Source organism: Rhinopithecus roxellana, chromosome 6 (assembly GCF_007565055.1).
Source record: "Rhinopithecus roxellana isolate Shanxi Qingling chromosome 6, ASM756505v1, whole genome shotgun sequence".
In the NCBI taxonomy this organism is placed as follows: domain Eukaryota; kingdom Metazoa; phylum Chordata; class Mammalia; order Primates; family Cercopithecidae; genus Rhinopithecus; species Rhinopithecus roxellana.
In genome coordinates, this window is record NC_044554.1 from 117,499,827 (window position 1) to 117,511,412 (window position 11,586).

Sequence of the window (11,586 nt, forward strand, 5' to 3'; positions counted from 1 at the left end):
CACCTGTAGTCCCAGCTGTTCCCTCCAAAGGCAGAGAATTGCTTGAACCTGGGAAGTGGAGGTTGCAGTGAGCCGAGATCACACCACTGTACTCCAGCCTGGGTGACAGAGTGAGACTCCATCTCAAAAAAAAAAAGATTACCCCCTAATTTGGTAGGAGATGAAAAAGAAAAGGATGGCATTGAATTACAGATACAGGGGTATATACAAGGATTTGGGATATATACACGGATTGGCTTGATCTGGCACTTACTGATAAAACCACTTGGAGAAGAGAAAATTCAAATACAAGAAATGTCCATTTGAATCTGTGGATATAAGGCATTTGCCTTTGAGTATGTTCTTGTAGGAGTAAGACTACCTACCACCAGTGACTTTCAGTTGGTGCTATTGCATAGTACATGAATATATTGTCACTAAAAATTAGGTTACTAGTCTTAATTTTTTTGAAATATATGATTCTCAATATAGGACTAGTTCATATGCTTATCCTACATGTATTTGACTGTTTGGACAGCATCAATGAATACTGGCTTTTTAACACCTGTATTTTTCATACCAGTACCTTAAGTAGGCTCAATAAGAGTCTTTACAGTGCATACATGCACACCCTGTTTCCATTGTAAATTATTATTCCATTTTCTGTCACAAATGCATGTATGTATGTGTAAATATCAGGTTTCGTAGACAACCTTTGAAAAATCTAAATGGAACTTGGGAAATTATTTGCAGGTGTATTTCCCTTCAGTTATCAGTGTTCCCCAAATTTTTCAAATAACTAAAAGGTATGTAAAGTCACTCTATGATCCTTTGACTTTAAGAGTAACAGTGTCTGGCTGAGTGTGGTGGCTTATGCCTGTAATCCCAGCACTTTGAGAGGCCAAGGGAGGCGGATCACGAGGTCAGGAGATCGAGACCATCCTGGCCAACATGATGAAAGCCTGTCTCTACTAAACTACGAAAAATTCACTGGGCATGGTGGTGCGCTCCTGTAATCCCAGCTACTTGGGAGGCTGAGGCAGGAGAATTGCTTGAACCCCGGAGACAGAGATTGCAGTGAGCTGAGATTGCACCACCGCACTCCAGCTTGGTGACAGAGCGAGACTCCGTCTCAAAAAAAAAAAAAAAAAAAAGTGACTTCAATTCGCAGTGGTACTCTGGGCATCATTTTACGTTAAGTTATTAAGGAGAGAAAGTCTGAACCCTTCAGTAAAACTTGTTAAACTATTTTGACACTGAACATTGAACTTAGAATACCACATGGTCTTCATAATGAGTATTCAGCTTTTTTCAAGTGCTTAAATTTCAGTTTATTTGGAATAATTTCAGTTTACTTGGGCTACCACATACAGTTTGTTTGGATTGTGCTGTGCAGCTATGCAGATGGGCACCCAGCCAGTGAGATGAAGGCAGGTTATTTGCAAGAAGTAGTGTGTCCTGGCAATGAGGTGCATCTACCTAGAGGTAGGGGTAGTTTTTCCTAATTTTTACCAAGGCACAGCCAAGGTAATGTTTACCCAGAAGGTGCTTTGCCTTTTTGTTTTTCTTTCTTTTGTTTTTTGATACTAGGTCTCTCTTGTCCAGGCCTGGTTACCATGGTGCAATCAGCTTATTGTGGCCTCAGACTCCTGGGCTTAGCCGGGCACTGACTCATGCCTGTAATCCCAGTACTTTGGGAAGCTGAGATAGGAGGATCACTTGTGATCAGGAGTTCAAGGTGAGCCTGGGCAGCATAGCTAAACTTTGTTTTTATTAAAAAAAAAAAAAAAAAAAAAAAAAATAGCAGGGTTTGGTGGCACATGCCTGTAGCCCCAGCTACTCAGGTGGCTGACATGGGAGGATCCTTGACTTGAGCCGAGCTCTTTCTTTTGTCTTTTTTTTTCTTTTTTCTTTTTTTGAGTGATGCGTTTTTTGGTGTGTTGTCTAGGCTGGTCTCAAACACCTAATCATAAGTGATCCTAATTCTCTAATAGCACTTATGATTTAGTTCCCTGATTTGTTCACAAAGGGACACTTAATCTTTAATGTAGCAAGGTATCTTGAAAAATGGGAATCTTCAGAGATCATCAGGGTAGACAGGAAACTTGGTTTACTTGATAGAAAGTGGCCCGCATTGCCAAAGTTGTCCAGACAACAAATCCCCAGCAAGCACGGGATAAAGTAGAATTCTGTGATTTCAAGAGTACCGAAGTTAAAAGATGTTAGGAAAGAAAAGAAACAGGCACTCTAATTTCAACTTTCATCTAAAGGTAACAGTCTAGCATTCAAAGTTGATGATTCCATATTTCTAGGGGTGGTCAGAGCAGCAGCAGTGAAGACAGTTTGATACTGTGACTCAAAAATGAATGTTTATTTTTCTAAGATATACAAGGACACAGTTGTAGCAAAAGATGTATTTCACAAAAATCATTATCATTGGTTTTTGAAGCCAATGACCTTTCTGCATGCATAGTTCAGTATTATGTCTGATATTAGAATAATTTGTGGAATCATACATAGATGCTTCTGATTCTAAAATTTGTGATTTTTATGTAGAGAACCCTAATGAATGTGCAAGCAAAATATATATGTTTAAAAGAGGAATAGAAAACAAAGAATTCTATGCGTAAAACTTTGACCTAAAACCATTGAATTTGAACCCTTATTTCTAGAAATGTAAGATTATTCCGTGTTATCAGATAGAATTTTGGGGTTTTGGGGGTTTCTTAAAGCACTTAGTTGCCAGGATGGATGTGTAATTCTATTCTGCCATCTAAAGGATATATTAAAATACTCTAGGTTAATAAATGTTATTTAAATATTACCAGCTTCTCTAAATGCAGTTTTGATTATGAGAACAAAGACAGTTTTATGTTACATTTCAATCAGAAATTATTCCAGTGCTGTTTCATTAATAAAGTGAAATGTAAGAATGATAGGCCTCTTCCTATAAGAGATGGAAGGGTTCTTAAGCATAATAATAAATGTAAAGTAAACCTCAATCTTAAAACCATGAGTTTGCCAAGTAAAAAAGGTCTAAACAATGCCAGTCACAGAGTGGTATGCTCAAGAGAAATTAATTGGAGCCAGTTACCCTAGACAACAACCACAATGAACTTGCCTGTATTAAAGTTGTACTATAACAAATAATATACTATACATGAGCCATGTGCTATAATTACATTATTTGTCATGGGAGGTGTCAGAGGCTGGAGAGGAAGAATGGCATAGTACAAAGACAAACCAAATGAAATGGCCATTTAGCCTTTTAGCTGCATTAGTTATAGGGAATATCAGAACTTAGGTCTTGCTAACAGTATTTTTAATTAGCATTAATTTCATAGGCAATATGTGAGGAAAGTAGCCTCTTTAAAATCCCATAGCAAAAAAAAAAAAAAAAAAAAAAAGTCTAGGAGCAGCTCTGGGCAATTAAAGGGGCAAAAACAAATTTGTCAGCAAAAAGTAATCCTGCAAGAAAAAGGTATGCCAATTTTAAACACTGATAACATGATGGAAAAGAAAAACTAAAACACAGATATACTCAGCCATACTTATTGAAGAATATGACCAATTCCTTCATGAGAAGTCAAAATTATCAAAGTCCCTGTATATTATTTTTGTTTGTTTTACTTGGTTATGCTTAAATGTACAGTAGCATTTAGCTTTTGTACTATAGGATAAGATCAGTTGTCTTCAGTTCTACTGCTGACTTCCTCAAACCTCAAAGGATATTGGCAATAGGTGAACCCAGTCAAATTATGAAATCCAGTAAAACCAAGAAGGAACCATCTGTAGAAATTTCTTTTAACAAAGCTTTGCTTTTGGTTTTAAAAATCACTTTGACCACATGCTCCAATGTATGTGTGTGTTGTATAACATGTATGTTACTCTACTAATACATATTTGAACAAAAAATATATATAATAATTTATTAAAAAATAAATTTATAATATATATTTATATATATAAAGTATCGCTTTGTCCCCCAGGCCAGAGTGCAGTGGCATGATCTCTGCTCACTGCAAACTCCGCCTCCCAGGCTCAAGTGATTCTCATGCCTCAGCCTCCCAAGTAGCTGGTATTACAGGCATGCATCACCACGCCTGGCTAATTTTTAAGGGATAAAATATATGCAACATTTTTTCACCAATGATACCAATACGTTTTTGCTGTCACCAAAAATGCCATTAAAATATTTGACCAAGAGTTAAAGGAACTATTCAAAGTAACTAGATAGCCAGGTCTTTATGCTTTCTCATTAGAAAATGTTCTGTGATTTAATATTTTGAAAAGTCAGGGTTTTTTGTTTGGGGGGTTTGGTTTGGTTTTGGTTGTTTTTTGTTTTTTGTTTTGTTTTGTTTTTGAGACACAGTCTGCTCTGTCGCCCAGGCTGGAGTGTAGTGGTACAATCTCAGCTCAGCATGTGCCACTGCATCTGGCTATTTTTTTGGATTTTTTAGTATAGACCGGGTTTTGCCATGTTGGTCAGGCTGGTCTCGAACTCCTGGCTTCAAATGATCTGCCCGCTTTAGCCTCCCAAAGTGCTAGGATTACAGGTGTGAGTCACTGCACCTGGTCAAAAATTCAGTTATTTCAATACTTGGTTTTTATGGCTGTCATAGCTCAAAACACACACACACACACAAAATACTTGGATCCTACACTCTTAGCTCCATTTGCAAAATTGTAATACTAATTTTTCAATTTAGTTCCCCAGGAATCCCAAATATTCATTGAAATCTAGTTAGTAAGCTTTCAGATGCCTGAGATTAATCAGTTAGTTTTCAATTAGAAGGTCTTTTGGAAGATTTTTAAACAGGATAGAAAATTCCATTTACAAGTGTGAGCATTGTTACAGTGACATGTATTTTCAGGAATAAACGTATGTAACCAACAGAAACATTTCCAAATATTTATTTTCAAAATGCTCTCACTATGTTATGACCATTTCAAAAGCAGTTTGTTCCCATTTTGTTAACATTTAACTTGAAGGGATAAATTGAATGGTTTGGTGTTCCCCTATCCAAAACTTTCGAGGCTCTCAAGACCACATTAGGTACCCCTCATAGCAGTTCCATAAAATATTTTCTTTACCCTGTTTTAGCACTTTCAAGCAGTATGAAAACTTTTTATAGACAAAAGTCTGTAAAAAGTCATACCACGAGGCCCTCATGACTTTTGGGTTCCCTCAGCAGGCAGACTGAGATGGAATTTAGTATGCAGATGTTTTCTAAGGGGTGCCTTTGGATATCAGTTGACTCCACAGGGAGCTTTTCAGAGTTGCTCGGTGAAGATGACCGATAAGTCATTTGAGTATGGGTCACTCGCATGACTCTGGGCAATGAGGCTCATCAGCTGATACAATCTCTGAAGGAGCTGTCAGTAGAAGTTGAAAGCTGTTTGCTGTCAGTACTCCCAGAAGCTGAGGCAACAAGTTACTGAAGAGGGATCAGGATCAATTACCCCACATAGTGACTCTGCCTGTTGGTTTATTGGCACAAGGAACTCAAAATGGCTGGGTGGTGGTTGCAGCTTATAATTCAACAGGAGTCGCTCAGGTAGGAAACACATTCAAGAGGGTCAAATACGTGACAGCAAGCAGGTCCACTCCTGTTCCACTCATGGGTTGCTAGACTTAGTTTGTTGGGGGCATAGCACCATAAAAACTTCTTAAACCCCAACTGTATACTGCATCTTAAATGATACCCTATTCGCAAGAATATCACCTCCAAGCTGATGCTACTTAACAGGCACTTCCAATACTATATCAGGAAGTTTCTGGTTGATTCAATGTATAATAAGGCTTGTGAACTGCATGATCATGGGCCTACCCCCATGCCTCCTTTGCTGTAAAGGACATTCCCTGGTCTGATGCGAAGTTATATATGATGCCATGCCAGTGAAACTCTGTAAGTCTTAAAAATGCAATGTGGGCCGGGCGCGGTGGCTCAAGCCTGTAATCCCAGCACTTTGGGAGGCCGAGACGGGTGGATCACGAGGTCAGGAGATCGAGAACATCCTGGCTAACACGGAGAAACCCCGTCTCCATTTAAAAAATACAAAAAACTAGCCGGGCGAGGTAGCGGGCGCCTGTAGTCCCAGCTACTCGGGAGGCTGAGGCAGGAGAATGGCGTAAACCCGGGAGGCAGAGCTTGCAGTGAGCTGAGATCCAGCCACTGCGCTCCAGCCTGGGCGACAGAGCCAGACTCCGTCTCAAAAAAAAAAAATGCAATGTGAACAACAACAACAAAACTTAGACCTGGCATGTCTATTACTGTGCCCAGTATAATCAACGAGCCACTTCATGCCTAGTTTCTGGCGGTTTGGACGTCTGGCAGTGACAAAACACTAGCTCAGCTTTGGGGAATAAGAACCTAGGCTGTGAAACCCAGAAATAACTTCCATCACTACCCAGCATGACCACTTTGCTCATATGCCCACTGTACCAGAATCAGGGTAGTATTAACATACAATATGAAGACGCCACACTTCATGCCGACTCCCATATGCCACATGCCTCTATACTTCCTACTGAATCTTCCAATCTTTCTCTTCCCAGGCCCCTTAATAGCCAGTGCAAGTAATTTCTCACTCCCCAAGACCGTACATATATTCTAAGCTCAGCCTACTTCTCTTTCACACAAAAGCAATGACCGGGTACCCCACTTGAAATTCTGCCCATTGGCAAGATGTTTCCCTTGTGACTGGCTTTCAGTGCCACCACTGAGTAGCATATGGCAGTTGCCATCTATTTTCATCTTGTAGCCACAGAAGCAACCCATCCATTAACCAAATTTGGGCTTTCCTCATTTTTCACCTGGTCTTAAGGGATGACCCACACATCTTTAGATGTAACCTGAGGGAGAGGCATTAATACAACAATGAATGATATGGGGATCCCGGCTGCCTCTTTATGCAACTTCCTTGAGCTCTCTGGTACTGCTCTTGCTCAATCCTAAATAAACCAATTCTATTTTACAATGGATTGTTGCTGCATCTGCCTGGTGATATGACTTGGTAGGTCTTATAAAACCCAAGTTCATGATGGGTAGTGTTGACCACATGGTGGGTTTTCCCCCATGGTCAGGTGTTCCATCTCATACATCATCATCTCATAAAACAAAGTATTTTTGCTTTTCAAAAAGTGTGTGGCTCTCCATTAAAGAGGGACTAACCTTATTCTAAAATCCTTTGTTTCTGGGCTGTTATTCCTTTACTGTGGGCAGGGAAGTTGCCATAAATTCCTCACAGCATCTTTTCCTACCACTAAATCCAGAACCTTTGAACCTGCCTGATCATATGGCTGCAGAGTCCTTTTCTGCTTGGAAGCTCCACACACAGTTGGAAGCCTTTCCTGCACTGAGTTGAAGCAGTATTCCCAGTTGGGACTGACAGCCTTCAGAACCTGAAGAGGCCTAGCAGACATTATGCTTCCGTATGTTTGGAAGGTTCAGCAGGCAATGATTTGTCTTTTACTTTGGATACGATTTCCCAGCATGCCCCTGACCAGTGGAACTCTGAAAATGTTACTGATATAACGGGTTCCTGAATCTCGCACCCTATGGAGAACATGTGTCTTATCAAAGTTTCCAATGTACTAGCAACTTCTTGCTCATCTGATTTGATAAATATATCATCAATATAAAGGGTTAATGTGATAATCTCCATGGCATCCAGATGGTCTAGATTCTTCATACTGTGACAAAGGACAAAGTTTAAATAGGCCTGTTATAAGACTGTAAGTGTATACTGTAATCTTTTTCCTGTGAATACAAACTGTTTCTGATCCCTCTTTTTTCTGTTAGGGATGGAAAATTATGCATCTGCACAACCAATGGCGGCACATCATGCACCTGGTGCCATGTTCATTTGCAACATAAAATATATTGTATCTGGCACTGCAACTGAAATTGAGACTACTACTTAGTGCAGCTGCTGGTGGTCTACTCATTTTTTATAATCCATATGCATACAATGGGAATCAACCATTCCTGTATCTTTTAAACATTTAACAGCACTAATTTCTTCCACCAATACCACCCAGTTAAGATACTGTTTTTGATTAATTATTTTGTCTAGAGGGTAGAAGCAGTTTCAAGGTTCCCGCTTGGTCTTTTCCAATGTCTGACTCTGAAGGCCAGGGGCACAGTATGAGGGAGTGTATGAAGTACTAAGTATTTCTCTTCTAATAATATATTCAGGGACTGGACAAATGACACATTATCAGACAAATAACTCACTATCAGCCAAACCTTAGCCAGGACTCCATTTATTACATGGCTCTCTATGTCTCCTCTACAATAGGTGCTTTGGGTCCCAGGTATCAGTGTCAATTCAGACCATGTGTCTAACAAATATCTGGGTAGTCCCCTTTTCCCAGTGCACAGCTACCCAAGTAAGTGGAGACTAGTACCTTTTGGGAACGGCTAGGAAATAATTACCATGTGCAGTTAAAATGTGTTGCAGGGTCTTTTTCCTGGGGTCATGGCCTCTTCTCTAGTCAGTGGTTTCAACGTTGAAAAATTAAGTTAAATCTGGAAACAGAACAAGAAATCATGACTTTTTACTGGAGCAATTGCCCTTAGCCTCCTGAGGCTGACTCATAGTACATATTGAATGATGACCTCATTGGCTATCCATCCATTTTGCTCCTAAAGATACTATGTTCTAATAACCAACCCCATAACCCTCAGAGGATTCAGGTCTCCTCTAGCTTCCCCTTCGACATTGCCACTTATGATAATTATGTCCACCTACCTTCTGATATTCGAATGGCACCATCTGGTCTTTATTGTTTCAGGTCTTATCAACCTCACTGCTATTAGTGAGCCTAGTCCTATAATGGCCTTACCTGCCATCGGTTCTGGCACACCGAGGAGAGCCACAACTGCATATTTTAGTACTATTGTTGGCTTTCCTTCTAGGGCATTCTTTATGGCCTTGGTAAGTAGTATGCCATCAGGAACTTTCCATGGAATATAATGACCTGGTGGGTTTTTGGGTCTTTTTTTTTTTGGAGATAGAGTTTTGTGCTATCACCTGGGCTAGAGTGCCACGGCATGACCTTGGCTCACTGCAACCTCTGCCTCCTGGGTTCAAGCAATTCTCCTGCCTCAGCCTCCCGAGTAGCTGGGATTACATGCACCCATCACCATGCTTGGCTAATTTTTGCATTTTAATAGAGATGGGGTTTCGCCATGTTGGCCAGGCTAGTCTGGAACTCCTGACTTAAGTGATCTGCCTGTGTTGGCCTCCCAAAGTGCTACGATTACAGGTGTGAGCCACCGCGTCCAATCCCCAGTCTTAATATAGTATATTCACTCAAGTATGTCCACCACTCTTTCTCCACCATCTGCCATGGAAATGTGGCAGTTTTATGTCTCTTAGCATGAGCCATCAATTCTAATATACCGTCAACACGTTCACAGTATATCCTAGGATTCTTGTCAGGGTGTTAAATCCCGTGTCTCTGTAGTCCTCCCAAATCAGTTACTGTCCTTTATCTAACTTGTGTGCAAATCCCCTCGATCAAGTATCCTCAAAATTTAGTGCCACATTCACCAAAGTAGACATATTCTGAGTCATAAAAGGAAGTTTAAAACATGTAAAAGAATAGAAATCATAAAAAATATATTCTCAGACCACAGTGAAATTAAACTAGAAGCAAGTAATAGATATCTAGAAAGCCCCAGGTAGTTGTAAATAAAATGACACACTTCTAAATAACACATGGGTCAAAGACATAGTCTCAAGGAAAATTAAGAATAATTTGTAGTAAATGAAAATGAAAATACGTAACAAAATTTGTGGAATGTAGCTAAAGCAAAATTTGATGGAAATTTATAGCATTATATGCTTATTTTTATTTTTTATCTTTTATTTTTTTAATTTTTTTTTTTGAGATGGAGTTTCACTCCTGTTGCCCAGGTTGGAGTACAATGGCGTGATCTCAACTCCACTGCAACCTCCACCTCCTGGGTTCAAGCGATTCTCCTGCCTCAGCATCCCAAGTAGCTGGGATCACAGGCATGCACCACCATACCTGGATAATTTTGTATTTTTAGTAGAGATGGGGTTTCACCATGTTGGTCAGGCTGGTCTCGAACTCCTGACCTCAGATGATCCACCCGCCTTGGCCTCTCAAAGTGCTGGGATTACAGGCATGAGCCACCATGCTCGCCTCTTTAATGTTATTTATTTATTTGAGACAGGGTCTCACTCTGTCACCCAGACTGGAGTGCAGTGGTACAATCATGGCTCACCACAACCTTGACCTACTGGTCTCAGGTGATCATCTCACCTCAGCCTCCTAACTAGCTAGGACTACAGGTGCCCACCACCACACATGGCTAATTTTTGTATTTTTTGTAGAGATGGGGTTTCAGCATGTTGCCCAGGTTGGTCTTGAGCTCCTGGGCTCAAGCAATCCACCTGCCTCAGCCTCTCAAAGTACTAGGATTACAGGCATGAGCCACCACGCCTGGCCTATATGCTTATATTAGAAAAGAAGAAAGATCTAAACATAAGATGAAGGTCTTTGAGTGGACATAAGTTTTTGACTCATCAGAGTAAATACCAAGGGGCATGATTGTTGTGTCTTATGGTTAAAGTATGTTTAGTTTTGCAAGAAACTGCCAAACTGTCTTCCAAAGTTGCTGTACTGTTTTATATTCCCACTAACAATGAGTTGGAGTTCCCGTTACTTTACATTCTCACCAGAGTTTGGTTTTGCTATTTTGGATTTTAGCCATTCTAATGTATGTAGTGGTATCTGATTGTTATTTTAATTTGCATTCCCTAATGACATATGATGTTGAGCATCATTTCATGTTTATTTGCTATGTGTATACCTTATTTGGTGAAGCGTCTGTTCAGATTTTTTGCCCATTTAAAAAATTGTATTGTTTTCTTATTGTTGAGTTTTAGGAGTTCTTTGTATATTTTGGATACCAGACATTTTTCAGATGCAAATGTTTTCTTCCAGTGTGTGGTTTGTCTTTTCATTCTTTTAGTGATGTCTTTCACATGGCAGAAGTTTTTAATTTTAATGAAGTCAAACATCAATATGTTCTTTTTCTTTTTTTTTTTTGAGACGGAGTCTCACTCCACGCCATTCTCCTGCCTCAGCCTCCCGAGTAGCTGGGACTACGGACTACAGGCACCTGCCACCATGCCCGGCTAATTTTTTTGTATTTTTAGTAGAGACAGGGTTTCACCGAAACATCAATATTTTCTTTTGTGGATCATGTTCTCGGTATTGTGTCTAAAAAATCACCACCAGACTCAAGGCCACCTAGACTTTCTTCTATGCTATTGTCTAGGAATTTTATAGTTTTTTGTTTACACTTAGGTCCGTGGTCCATTTTGAGTTAAATTTTGTGGAAGATGTAAGGTCTATGTCTATATTAATTTTTTTGCATGAAGATGTGCAGTTGTTCCAGTACCCCTTGCTGAAAAGACTATCCTTTCTTACAATGTTGAATAGGATGGTGTGAGTAGACACCCTTGGCTTGTTCCTGATCTTAACATAAAATTATCTAGCATCTCACCATTAAGCATGATGTTCGCTTACAGCTGCAGCATTTTGTAGATGTTCTTTTTCAAGCT